This window comes from Falco biarmicus, chromosome 3 (assembly GCF_023638135.1).
Source record: "Falco biarmicus isolate bFalBia1 chromosome 3, bFalBia1.pri, whole genome shotgun sequence".
Lineage (NCBI taxonomy): Eukaryota > Metazoa > Chordata > Aves > Falconiformes > Falconidae > Falco > Falco biarmicus.
In genome coordinates, this window is record NC_079290.1 from 81,004,674 (window position 1) to 81,018,981 (window position 14,308).

The following is a 14,308-nucleotide window of genomic DNA, read 5'->3' on the forward strand; positions in this document are numbered from 1 at the left end:
GTGCTAAGCATTTGGATATATTTCACAACAAGAAGTGAGCAAAGACTATATTTTGAGACATCATAATGGATTTGCGTATTATGATAGAGTGTTTCTTGGAACAATAAGAATTTACAAACAGAAAATATAATCCAAAGCAACACAGAATCTGGTAAATATGTATCTGACAATGATCCACACTGTCACAGTAGTTAAAAAGGCAAAATATCCACTACATAACATTTAGGTTCAAAAAAAGGAATTACATAAAAAAACTATGAAAAAGGACTGAAAGAAGCATTGGAAAGGGTAAATGATTTCAGACATCAGGAAGAGTGTTTAGGGATACCTTGACAATGGCTCAGACTATACCAAGATGGCTTACCAAGAAGAAATCACTAGAACAACAAGAAAAAGGTGGTGCAGTTTTAATAACAGAGGAGGTTAACATAATTAGTGGACTACTACGAAGTTTGAAATTGTGTTCAAATGAAGGAAATATAAAACTGGTGACATAAATGTAGAACTTCAATGGAATATAAAATGTATACAATACAGAATGTATTACAGGGATACATTAACACAATATATTTACATGATATACGTAGCCAGAGATGTTATTATAATATAAAAATACAAAACCAGCAAGTTAAAAGCAAACCCAGCATACTGCAGATCAGAAAAAGGATTTTTGAGGAAACTTTGTAAAATAATTCAAATCTGTTAAGAACATTTTCAAAATCATTAGAAATGAGAAAAGTAGGAAAAGTCCAAATAGAAAATGAGATACCATAGAAGTAGTCAGGGACCATAAAGCTATAGGGAAAAAATCAGAGTAATCTTTCTTTATTGACATGAAACAGACAACCTTAGGTAGATTTCTGTGCCAGAGTCCTTATTTACAGGATGCTAGTTAATGAAACTATGGCCAAAACTGATGTATCACCACAAGAGCCTTTACAATGAATAAATAAATCCTTAACAAACCATCAGCCGAGTTCTAACATTTCTAATGGAATTCCAGGAATTTTAAAGGAATTTAAACATGAAATTGGTAACAGTTTAGTACTGTGTGCAGTATACCAATGATATTGGCCTTGATGTCAGAGAAATAGATATTTTTATAATGCCATTCACGTGTTTTTTTAGACATCCAAAAGTACTTATGGATCAGCAATTTTGATTTGTCTGACATGCAAATGATGTGAGGTCAAAATACATACATGAGTGTATAAACAGATGGAACATTTGTTATAATGAAGAATAAATAATGCCTCACAGATTTCTTAAAATTATCCCCCCAAAAGTCCATGGGAATATGGTAAAGCATGATCCAACTAGTGAAGTGGACTAAATTGCAGTTTTCTGTAAAACTTTAGACAAAGTCCTTCACTAAAAGGTGCTAAAAAATTAAACTGATGTGGTACAGGAGAAAGATCTGCTCATATACAGAAAACTAGGTAAAAGGCAGGAAACAACACGGCCAGAGAGGAGTGGCAGCGTTCCCCAGGGCCAGCCCTCTTTTTTCACCATAAAAAGAGGAATCAGGAGAAGGGATGAAAAAAAGGAATGGCAAAGTTTCCTATCATCTGACAATCAACTTTAAAACAAAAGGCAAACAGCTGATGGACTCAACATCAGGTATATTATTATCACTTAGGAAAGACTCCTGAGGCACTGTTGGTAGGTATTTGAAATCTACGGTACAAAACTCACTGGCAGTCAAAAAGAAAAAAGAAATAATAGGAACTATTAGGAAGAAACAGAAAACAAATAGGAAACCATCATTACGACACTGCATAAATTCATATCCGAAATGTTATGTGTGGTACCAAAGGTACCTATGAAGATAAACAGAAGAGAAAAGTTATATTGTAGCAAGGGGAAACAGAAAACTGCTGGATAACTATGAAACTGAATTGAGGGAGTTAAGGGAACAAATTTTCAGCATTTGTCATGCTATAGGAAGTAAGGGTACCCAATGACAGGTAAAAAAGTTTAAAGCAAACCAAACCTACTGATTTTTAATATTATACATACTTAAATGGTGGGATTTGTTCTGACAGAATATTGTCTTTATAGACCAGTAAAAAAATTATGAAAGTAATGTCAAAGACTATTAAATAGGATAGTCCAGATGCAACCTCTTGTCCAGGATGTCTCTAAACTGCAGACTGCCGAGAGCAAGAGTCAACACCAAGAAAACTTTATTCTATTTTTGGCCTGTTTTTACATTTTTTCCCTAGCCATCTGCAATAGTCTATTGTAAGAGACAGAAAAACAAGACTAGAAATGGACCTCTGGCAGTTTTCTTATGTAAACCTGCCTTGTGTTTTTTGGGATTACATGTAACCTCTCCTTTGCTGTATATGTTTATTTTTTAATTTTATTTGTGTGCATCTTTTCTGCAGTTTTCACAAATTCACTGCAACTGGCTGCCAGTTTAATTAAAAAAAAAACACACCAACTCAACAACCAGCTTCTGCCTGATATTATTTTTTTCTCACAACTTAGTACTTTTGGATTTTACTCAGTTTTGTATTACAGAATGATAGCCCTAGACCATCGCTCTCTAAAAGGACACCAGCAACTTGTATTAAATAGTTTTAATTCCTTTTAACTATTCCCTGTTGTCTGACACATTTTCTGAGGTCCTAGGAAATACCATTTCTTTCCTTATTGATTTTTTTTTTTTTTACTATAAAACAAAGCATTGATTTTCTTCCTTCTGTCTTGTGTTTCTAATGGTACTTAAATTAACATGGTTCATTTGTATGCCACCTTACCAGGTCTAATGCATCCTTCTTGTCAGACCAGCATCACCAATAATAAAATGTAGGACCCTCCACTTAATCAGCAACCTGATAAATGATGCACCAGTAGCCAAGAGCATCAGTTGGATTCAGTCTTCCTCTGTGCCCTTGGGAAAGTCTCTTAATACAGCCTTACCCTCCAATTTTACGTGTACAGAATAGGGAAACTGTTCATCTATCCCATACATGTTTGAAGATGATAAAGACCTATTAGTGAACGTTACATGTACTCAAATACCTCTTGCAGAGGCACAACACACAATCCCATTATTTGGATTCAGAAGAATGAACATATCAGAGTTTCACTGGCACAACCTCCCTCATTGCTGCAGTAATCAATACATTCTTGAAGCTGTAATGTTCATCCTCTCTTGCTGAAAAGTCTTCTACTTTACAGGTGCTGTTCAGCATCACTGAATAAAATTTGTTTTTACAGAATAGGCAGGATTCTTAAAGTCACTTGAAAAGGATTTTCTACCACTTATTTTGCTTCCTAAGAGTTTCTTTCAGCTTACTTGCTCTGTAATAGCCGCTAAATAGACCAACATTGCCATTATGCCTCGCAGAGTTATTAGATGTACTCATGTTGTGCCTGTTTGCCTAACATTTCTGTGACTCCCCAATACAAATGCTGCTTAACTGTTTACCTCTTGGAGCATTTTGGGGTTTCTGATTTTTTTTAATTTTGTTTTGTTTTGTTTTACTTTAATTCCAGTTTTGGATTGTATTTTTATTTTCTTCCTTAATGTAAGGGGATGCAGATGCATCCAGATGCAGAGCAGGCCAGAACACAAATGTGAAGGGGTTTTGAAACAGTTACAAAGACCACCCATTGCTCAGGCATTTGACAATAAAGTAAGGACCATTTTATATCTCAGGAGAGGGTTCCACAGACTAACAATTCAGAACTGAGTGCTGGAAGAAGTGTTCCTAATAATCTAAGTGCTGTTTCTGTCAGTATGAGCTCTGCCAAAAGAAAACATTTGCAGAGCTGGATTTTCCTCCGTCCAGGGCTTAGATCCCGAAAGAAGAACTAGTGTTATAGGATTTGTTCATTTGGTACAACTCAAAACCAAATGGTAAGTGCACGAAGAAATAGAATGCATTGCCCATGACATCCCAGATCACTCTTTCAAAGAGAATAGTTTCCTTGCTAGAGAAAGGCAGGTGTAGAACTACACGGTCTAGTAATAACAGCACTTGGAAATCCATCAGGAAACAGGACCTCTGTCAGGCACCACTGGCCTGAAAGTGTTCCTGAGCAAAATGCCAGGACCAGATTTTACAGACCAGACTCCAATAAGTAACTTACTTTCTTAAAGTTAGTGTTTCTAGAGCTGCATTTTCCTTATGCTTATGTTGTGCAATATTGGTATGGCTGACATTCATAACCTTAGGAGTGAAAAAAGAATTCCATTCCTATGGATGAGATATGAAGAGAATGAAGTGCTCTAAGTGACAGAAGAAAGCTTGTTAATGTTTTTCCTTCATTAAATTCTGTATCAATTCAGAAAGGAAGATATTTAAGTGAGATTGGATGAGACTGATCCATTCATGCAAAGCTGCAATACAAAGCATGTTGTACGTCCAGGTAGTAGCTCATTTGTACTCTTCAAAGACAGTTTTGCCAGTAAAATTGAGCATCAGAAGAAATGAGCACCACACAATAGAAAAATACAGCGTAAGTGAATCATTCATACTTGTCAGAATTTGCTGATTCTGTGGAATGTCTCCTGAGCCTGAAATGTGTTCTTGAAAAACCGAAAAGAAGTCTTCAATGCTGCACTCAGATTGACAATCAGTATATTATCTTGCTTTTTTTTGCAAGCAATAAAAAATAAAATAAAAAAAATAGAGTGCACTACTTACAAGTACTTATTAAATTGGTAATGAAAAACCGACAGGCCTAAAAGTGAAAATACCTCCAAACACCCAGGCTACAGCTTAAAGAAAAGGAGTTGCCTTTCTTGTGCAGTAATGCAGCATTGACCATCTGTGCTAGTTTTGGCTGTGATGGAGTTAATTTTCTTCATAGAAGTTATATGGAGCTGTTTGGGGCTTGTGCTGAAAACAGAGCTTATAATACAGGGATGTTTTTGTTACTTCTGAGCAGCTCACACAGAGCCGAGGCCTTTCCTGCCCCTCACCCATCCACCAGCGAGCAGACTGGGGGGCACAAGAAGCTGGGAGGGGACACAGCTGGGACAGCTGACCCCGACTGACCAAAGGGATATTCCATACCATATGATACCATGCTTAGCATATAAAGCTGGGGGAAGAAGAAGGAAGGGGGTATGTTTGCAGTGATGGCATTTGTCTTCCGAGTAACCGTTACACGTGCTGGAGCCCTGCTGTCCTGGGGATGGCTGAGCACCTGCCTGCCCATGGGAAGTGGTGAATGAATTCCTTGCTTTGCTTTGCTTGCATGCATGGCTTTTGCTTTTCTTATTAAACTGTCTTTATCTCAGTCCATGAGTTTTCTCACTTTTCCTCTTCTGATTCTCTCCCCCATCCCTCCCCCATCCCATCAGGACAGAGCAAGCAAGTGGTTGCGCGGTGCTTAGCTGCTGGCTGGGGTTAAAGCATGACAACATCTAAGTCACATGGGATGTTTCAGCAGCTGTGGCAATTGCACACAAAAACAATTACATTACAGGCAAGTGTTCCAGAGAGATGTGCAATCTTCAGGGGTACCTGCCATGCATGAGGGAGTGGGTAGCGTGTAATGAAATTCTTTTTAGGATAAGAAGCATTCAATTGGAAAACTATTTATTTATTGAATTGCATAAGGCTGGTAACTAACTGGGAAACTTTTACAGACCTCTGAATTTTTCAAGAGTAGATTCAAATCCAAGAAAAGGCCCTACTGGTAAACTGTTGTGAAACAGGTTTGTGATTCACCTCATGGGAATTAAAATCCCATTGTTTATAAACTGCCATTCACATAAACCATCGCTGATGTTAACTGGCATCCTTAATTATAGTTCTAGTAAAGACAGTTGGGGCTCAAGTGGCACCAACAGCCGAACAACGTTCTCATTTTGCGTGCCTCAGCTTCATCCAGACAGAAGTACAGGGGTAAGCGGTGTAGTGGCCTGTTGATCTGTTATGCAGATTAAAAGGATTTTTCCGTATTAGTCTGAAATGTTGTTCCAAGACTAAATCCCTATCAATATTTAATTAAAGGCAAGCCATATATGACAGCTTTGTTAATGGGCCATGAAGCACCTCTTAAAAGTGGCTCTGGCTGCTATGCATAAGCCTTGGGCTTTCAAATGTTTCTAGCTGCATAGAAAGCAGCTGTGTTGATGGAAATCTCTCAGCTAAAAAACAGTAAAACTGTTTGAAAATATACCATCTTGTGCCTGCAATGAATGAAGAAATAATACAGGATGTTATAGATCTTTGTCTGCAGCACAAATAAACCATATCTCAGGATAGTAGTGTATAACTTTGATAGGTAGCTGTGAGGGGAGGTAATATTAAAATGACAGGGGAAAAAATGCAGGTGAGTAGAGAAAGTGATGTTCCAGATGTCAGCAAGCTTACCTAAGGAAGTCTTAGTCCTGGGATTGGAGACAGTTCAGGCTAAATGATCTTCTCTGATCTCTCCCGAGCAAAAAGAGTTTTCCCCCATCATACTATGGGTAAACAACACACAATCACAACTTCAGTCTGGTTAAAGTTGAAAGCAGTCAATTCATTTAAAATGAATGAAGTCCACTTGGAACAAACTTCACAAGCTAAAGCAAGAGAATGATGTAGCACAGAAAAGATCAGATTAAAGTGGTAGAGCTTTGTAATAAAAGTGAGGAAGCCTGCAGCTGGGAAGCCAGCCTGTGAAAAGGAAAGGATCAACACTTCTTCATCTGAAGGGGAAGGAAAAAAAAAAGAAGTTGTTACATAACACACTGCAGCAGGTTTGATTTTTATCTCTTGCTGGCCAGAAAACCCCTATGGGGGGGCGGAGGGGGAGTCACAGTGAGCTTCATCTTGCTGTCCGCAGGTAGACAGAGCAGCTGGGCTCTGAAACTGAGACCAGGTCTTTTAAATAGGGCATAAATACTTGCATGTTTCAGTGCGCCCTGCAGCTGCCATGTAACTTAGGCAGCTCTGGGAATGTTTGAACTCCAGTCATCTCCCTGGGGTTGATCCATGTAATGCAAAATTTCCCTAAAACTCTGTATAATCTTTGATACCCCTCTGTCCGGTCCTACACTTATCATTTCCATGTTTAAACTTGCATGAGGTACTCAAAGGGCAATTTCATGACTGCTTTCTGCTGTGCATGGTCAGAGGAGTTCCCTTGTTGCTACTGCGAGGGAATCCTGAACATCTTCATACCTTTTCTTCACTTTGATTTTGCGTAAAGGGGCTAAAGCAAAGCTGCAGATTAACATGAGAGCTCTAACAGAATGGTGTCTCCTTAAACTAGGTAGAGTGCATGTATTTGCATTAATGCTCAGTAGAAAAGACACACATCTTGCAATGTGAATGTGTTTGTGAAATCAAATAACTTCCATTTGACTGACAAACTCTATCCCAAAGAAAGTGCTCTGAATAATCATTACATGAAAGCAAACAAAAGTGCAGCATATAAAAAGCAATGTATTTAAGGCTTGTTCATTTAAGAGACATTGAAACAACAGCAGACATCTAATACTCCAGTTTCACATCCAGTGAAAGACATTTGTACTTTAATGACAGTAAACAATTTCAGGGTACTTTTGAAATGTCACTGATCTTGGATTGTAATCCTCAGAATTACAGCTGTCTTTTATTGCCTAGCTGGTGCTGAGAACTTCATCTGCTTCCATTACCACTGTCATGAACCCTTTAAGTTCACCGAGAAGAAACCGTGAAGATACCATGCATGGAACAATAAGTTATAACTCTTCACTTAACCAGCAAAGCTAGCAGCAGAATAACAAAGTAGTAACTATCTTCCTCCAATTCTAGGACTAAAAATTTGCATAACAGTGGGATTTATCAGTTATTGAGCTTTAATGACAATGGATTTTACAATATGGTGCTTCCAATTTCTGATAGCCTTTGAAATTCCTGGGGAAACGCTCGTGTTCTCAACATTTGTGATATGAGCCCTCAGTCAGGGAGCTCAGAAGAAAATCAGGAATGAAATAATTACTCAAATCAAGCTAGGTAGACAATAATTTTATTCTCTTTTATTATTTGACCACTTTCAGTCTCTTAATACAGCATGCGACAGCAGGGCTAGTGATATTTAGTGGATGGCCTGATCTGCACCTATCACAGCAAACAGCAGAGCTCCTCTTCACTTTTGCAATGTACAGAGACACTAAATAATACTTTTTTTTTCTTTCTTTCTTTCTTTTTTTTTTTTTTTTACTTAATTTGCTAAAATTTCCAGCTATCAAGTTGAAAATCCCTACAGTTTCAATTGCTCATCCATACTTATTGCATTGGCAGGTCTGAAAATATCACAGCCACTGGTGGACAAGAGGTGGAAAAGAAAGTATTTCCTTGTGTTAAAAAAAAAAAAAATTGTGGCCTTTTTCTGAGCAGCATCACACACAAATGTGGCTTGAAGCCCAACCTTCATAAAGGTGAACATTTGTTTTTCTGCTGAAGACCACTTTTTGGACTTGAGAATTAAGTCATCGTGAGAATTGCTCGCAAATGATGCACAACAGATCAATACAGCCCCTTTGGCAGCACATTTTGAAAGCATACGACTGTGACTTCCAAAAAGATGACTTCCAAAAAGTTTAGTACCCAAACCCTAGTGCTGTCTTCCTGAATGAAGCATCCAACTCCTTCAGCTTTCTTTGAAGGTATTTTTCCTGTGCTAGACACATATGTGTGAGTGACATGCCTGTGTTTTCTGCTGCTCTTCCCCTCATTACAGCTGACATAGCTGAAGATGAAGAGCTGGATTTTCCAAAGCCATATGTTCATTTCCTGAAAACTCAGTGAAATGGGAGGACTCTGGGATCATGTGTCTGAAGCAAAACATAGTTGTTCTGCTCCCCATGCCCAAACAAAACCCCAAACAGCCCAGCACTTCAGGCCATATGCAGCATATGAGTTGGCACCGGAGTCTTGCTTGGCAAGATTTTTATGGATGCTACTTAAAATAAAACTGGAGAAAAAAAAAAGCATAGCCTCTGCAGGCAAAGTCTTACACACAGCCTGGCTGCACAATCTGCCATAGAGGAATATATACCCCGAAGAAAATTCTTATACATGCATTCGCTTTCAGCATTTTTCAGTTCATCTTCCTCTCTGAAATAGAAATTAACCCTGGTAATCTTATTCTCTACAGAAAAGTTAATCTAGATTTATGTTTACATCACACACACATACACGCCCTCCCCCAGATTTGCCACAGAAAACCTGCAGAAAGAGGGCAAAGGAGGCCTTGCTTTGTGGGAAACATCATTCTCCTGATGTCTAGCCAAAGGTTTGTTAGACTGAAGCACTGATGACTTGATTTTGCTTGTCAGCAGGGCTCTGGTCACTAAGGGAGAAGCTGTTTCTCCCTCTTTCTGCTGTGCTGGGCAGAGAGGAACCTGTACTTCCCTTACTGGGACTGCTCCATGGTGTAATTTGCACAGGTTTTGGTACAGAGCACATCTCCCTCTTTTGGCACTTGCAGGGCAGCCCAGCTGCAACGTGTGGCAGAGGCACAAATCTTTGCTACCATCATGGCCAGGTTATCAGATTTGCTCTTCCAGGAATCCCAGTTTGTCATTAGATTTTTATTCTGTCTGTGGTAGGCTACAAAACCAAGCAGGCTGGCCAGCATCTCTGCAGTGGCCCCCGAGGAGCTAAAGGGTGCCAAGAATTTCCTTGTGTCTCTTTGGGGACAGAGGCTAGAGGAGCAGAGAAGAGCACTGCTTAACGCCTAACTCCCAGCACAGCAAAGAGCATGCGTAATGAAATCAGAAGACATCCTTTTCTGCACACAAGGAAATCCCTGTATTCAGTAAAAAAAGAGCACCATAAGAAGCACTGTTTTGCTTATTTTTTACACAAGGAAAGAAAATAAAAGGTTTTGTAAACAAGTTTACTTTTTCCTTCTCATAAATGCAAACTTGATCCAATCTGTGTTTTTTCTTAGTCTAGAGAGAAGTCCTGCCCTCTAGGCAATGCAGCTCATTTGCCCTGGGTAAATTAGCTACATGATAATTTGCATTCTCTACGTGCTGAAATGCTTTGGCCCCCATTTCCTCTTAAATGGAATGTCTTCTCAGGTTTGGAAGACTAAATACTGTATTTTGCTCTTGGTTGTGCTTTCAAATTTAATATGCTCATGCTATTTGAACTGAAAACACTGTGTCATTCCTGCATTTCCATATTAAAAATCTGCACATATAATAGAGTTATATACATATACTTATATAAATATTATGTATACATGCATTAGATACATATATATCCCATTTTTAAGATTTATTATTAAATAACCTTGTATTTCTTCAGCCATACAGAATGTTTTTTCTCTAATGAGTACCTTTGTGTAAAAAAAAATAAAAATTAACTAATATGAATGAGTAAATATGTTCCAATTCCAAACCAACATGAGACTGTGAACATTATTTTATTCAATACTATCCATGCTGTAGCACTATTTGCATATCTAGCATGGCTTCTGTGTAATCTGTTTTAGAAAACATTGACTGTGATTGTGCCTGTACCCCAACAATTACTACCAGAACAGTGAGATAGATGACATTTTAGATGGTGATAGTACATGCACTACAGTTATGTTTGTCCCCTGATGCAATGTACTGAAGGAAATCTCTTTCAGGACTTCCTGGTCGTGGTTTCACAAAAATCCAAAAGATTTTTGGAATTTCCTGGAGGTTCCAGGAATTCAAGGGAGCTCCTCTGGTTCTTCAGCATGTGCTCTCAGACTTTGCTAGAAATGACAAATAAAACCTCTCTGTCTCGTCAGCTTTGAGCTCAGCATACACAGATATTTCCCCACTCTGTTCAGCAGTGTTTGATGCATGAGACGTCATGTCTTGTATCTTGAGCACAGGGTTCATTTTGCTGTCTCTGCCTTACATCTCCCCTTCCCTGCCACAGATTGTCACAGGGCTCTTGTGGTCCCTAAGCAATAAAGACAAGGGAGGAAGTTTCTCCTCATGGAACTTCCTACCCAGGAAGCACAGCTAGCTGATATTTTTAGCATTGTCTTCACCTCAGACACCCCACACTGTAGCATGCTTCACTGCAAAGATGTGTACCATGGGGCTGAGGGCTTAGAAAGGCCTAAGCTGAGACTTAAAAATGCTGGTCATTTATCCAGTCATGTCTGGTGGCATCAGGGAAGTGATTGCTGTATCAAGGGTTGCAAATATTCAAAAGATGGAGAGGAAAAGGACATTTATTATAGAGGTTTGGTACATAACTGTCTCTGGGGTGAACAAGGGCAAGGAACACAGAGCTATCAGTTAGTTATATTTTTCTTATTTCTTCCTTTTGTGATTGCAATCTTATGCTGAATAGCAATCGTGTGTAATAGAAAAAGATACTGGTATTAACTAAAGCCACCAATCTGCTAGCTCACCTGGAGGAAACTGGTGAAAATTCATTACATGTTATATGCCATTACCTATGCCAGTAGTTAGTAGTCACTAGGTAGTCTCTAATGAGTAATGACTGAAGGAATACAAAGAGGAGACAAATGTAGGATTATTCAAACACAATAAACTATTAATTTTCAAAAGCTATGGTCTTAAGACCTCTAAGTGAACGAGAAAAATTAGGTCTAATCGGTGACTCCAATATATCATACTTCATTTATAGCAGTAATGAGTTTAGTCTGAGGAGCTTTATATATGCACACCCAAAGAAGAATGCAACACTGTGGACCAAAACAAAGAGGTTTCTGAGTTGCTACAGGATGCACTGGAATAAGGCTAGCAGGGCTGGATAACTCTTATCTTTATTCACAACTCAGCTGTTGGGATACCCAGCTTGGATGCTCTGAGCTGCATGAGCTCTTGCTCCATCATCCCGTGGCTGTAAGCCCTTCATCACAGACCCCCACCTTATCCTATCCCCTCTCCTGTCATTCCTCCTGACCTGGAGGTGAGCTGCATTGCACCACACCATCGGCATCGCACAAAGCCGCCCCTTCACTTGGGCCTAGCCTGCAAGGAGCAAGGGAAGGGATTTATTCAACTCATCCTGATGATGCTGAGGACTAGGGAAGCAAGCCAAGGTTTAAAGCAACAGCTGTCATGGCTGACCTGCCAGCCCAGAGCATCCATCTGTGACTGACCAGCTGCCACATACCCTGAGAACATGAACTCAAAAACATGCTTCCCTACTTTTTGCTACATTGTCCATTTCTCTTTTGTGTCTGTTTTGTCAAGTGTGAGAAAATTACCTCCGTTCTCACAGCAATCAACTTGAAAATTCAACAACACGACCTTCTTTCCAGCTTTACTTTACAGCCCAGGAGACTATCTGGCAGCCTCTTTGGGCCAAAGGGGCTTGCATAGCTTCAGCAGTTTGTCTTGCATAACTCCTCAGCCCCAGTGTCAGAATTCGTTGCAACTTGATTTTGACTTTATCTTTCTCGTGTGTTGTACTTTAAATATTTCCAAAACGGGATGTTTGTTTTCTGACATCTTCTGATGGAAAAAGTAAATTGAAAAATATATACTCAAAGGCTGAGCCATGTTGATTAATATTGCAGAAAAACATAATTTCACAATGATAACAGAATTTAGCTCTCTGCATCTTGTTATTTCTTTGAAGTTCCTGATTAGTTTCTAGAGTAGCCAGGAATATTACGGAAAGTGCAGCCTCAACTTGCAGAAACATAGTAACTAGTTATATGGAAAACAAAACACACCACTTACCAGACTCAAGTTTAGCAGAAATTACCTCCTTCTTCCCCCTTTGCGGTCTGGCTTTCAGAAAGTAGTAAATGTCTCCTTGCCATATAATTTCTCTCTCGCCTTGTCTGCTGATGTGTCTCCACCAACAGCTAATCGCTGCATAGCCACTGCATTAGTATAAAGGAGTTGCAAAAACATAGTATGACCTATCCGCGGGTAGGAAAGGTGTGAACTCAAGCACAGAGAGGTCCAAAGGGTGTTATTGATAAAAGGCAGAGCAGAGACCTTGGGTTTGATCTTTTATCTCTAAGCCACTGAGCATTGCATCCCACTGGCCTCTATATGTTCTCCAAGACCACAGTAGACTGTTCTTCAAATCTCAGGTGCCTTCAGACAAAACTGTCTCCAGCCCCTTGCGAAAAAGCTGGTCTAGCTCTCAAGATTTCAGCTTTCTTTAGCAGACAATTCAAGGAAGACTGTTCCTGAATGTTGTGGCAAAGAAACAGTGGTATTGCATGTTACCACACAGAGGTACCAGCTTCATGTCATTTCTCCCTCAGTGACAGAAGACCGATGCTGGAGCGCAGGAGGTGCTGCTGACAGTACCTTTTGTGCCAAAAATGTTATCCATGTTTTGCGCATCTTGTATATTCACTTCCCTTATCCAGCTGTCATGGGAGGAATTCTGGGTAGAAACCTCATGCAAATGAAGTTTTCTATTATTTTTTTTTTTTTTTTAAGCTCAGAATTTCCTTTCCAGTAACAGAGAAAACAGTGATTTCCTTCTCTTTGGAGAGTCAGTTTATGTGCAGTTTTATGTGACTAGTTCAAGTAATTAAAGTGGTTCTGTGCTTGTTCTTTCCTTGTTGACTAATATCACATAGCAACATGCCCCACTCAGAGGCATTGGCTTAAGCTCAATAGCACATCACTTTATTTCACAGCTTTTCTTCCCTTTTTTTTTTTTTTTTTTTTTTTAATAAGCAAAGATAGTATATAAAATGTGGGAAGGACTGATATCAGTCTAAGCTGCAGTGATTAATATGTCTACACTTCTGAAAATTAATGAAAGTTTCTTTTTTCCTTTTTTTGCTGACAGGTGAGTATTTGGTGCTTGTGTGCTCCTCTGGAGAGTGCTTTCTTCTGGAAAACATGCTATGCCATTGAAAGAAAATGTAAGGGATTTGCCAGATGCCCTGCTCCTTTCCGATGGTGCCAGCCCCTCTCCTGCTGTTGGTCCTGAGGTGACCATGCCCATGAGGCAGTGCCATGGCAGGCAGGGAGTTTGGCAGCTGCACAAAGCCAGATGCTGGCAGACATGAGCATCATCCCCTACCCACAGAGGTGCTGCCCTATATAATCTCATCCTCATTTTTCCTCCACTGAGTTCCTTCTCAATCAAATGGCACCAGGTGTTAAAGAATTTAAAGGCCTGCAGTATTATTAATATGGAAAAACCCCACGGCACATTCAAAAAAATTATTCTTGCCTATGGGAATATTTTATGACTAGCAGAGACCAGAGGCTGGATTCCCTAGAAATGTAGCCTTCTAGTAGTACCACTGTCATAGCCTTTATGTGTTGCGATCATGGTTAGATGAAAGTAGAGATGCAGACACTAAGGATCCATTTCTGAAACTTTTATTTGTCTCTAATATTGTTGCAGACTTTTTTTCC

At 39.3% G+C, this 14,308-nt stretch overlaps 1 protein-coding gene across 1 annotated transcript in view; it reads right to left on the reverse strand.

Annotated features, from left to right (window-relative positions):
* Window positions 1-6,542, reverse strand: part of VWC2 (von Willebrand factor C domain containing 2) — an 81,997-nt gene extending 75,455 nt beyond the window's left edge. Inside the window, exon 1 of the mRNA XM_056332993.1 lies at window positions 6,342-6,542. The gene's annotated coding sequence lies outside the window, so the exon portion shown is untranslated. The remainder of the gene's footprint in view (window positions 1-6,341) is intronic.
* Between the last annotated feature and the right edge of the window lie 7,766 nt (window positions 6,543-14,308).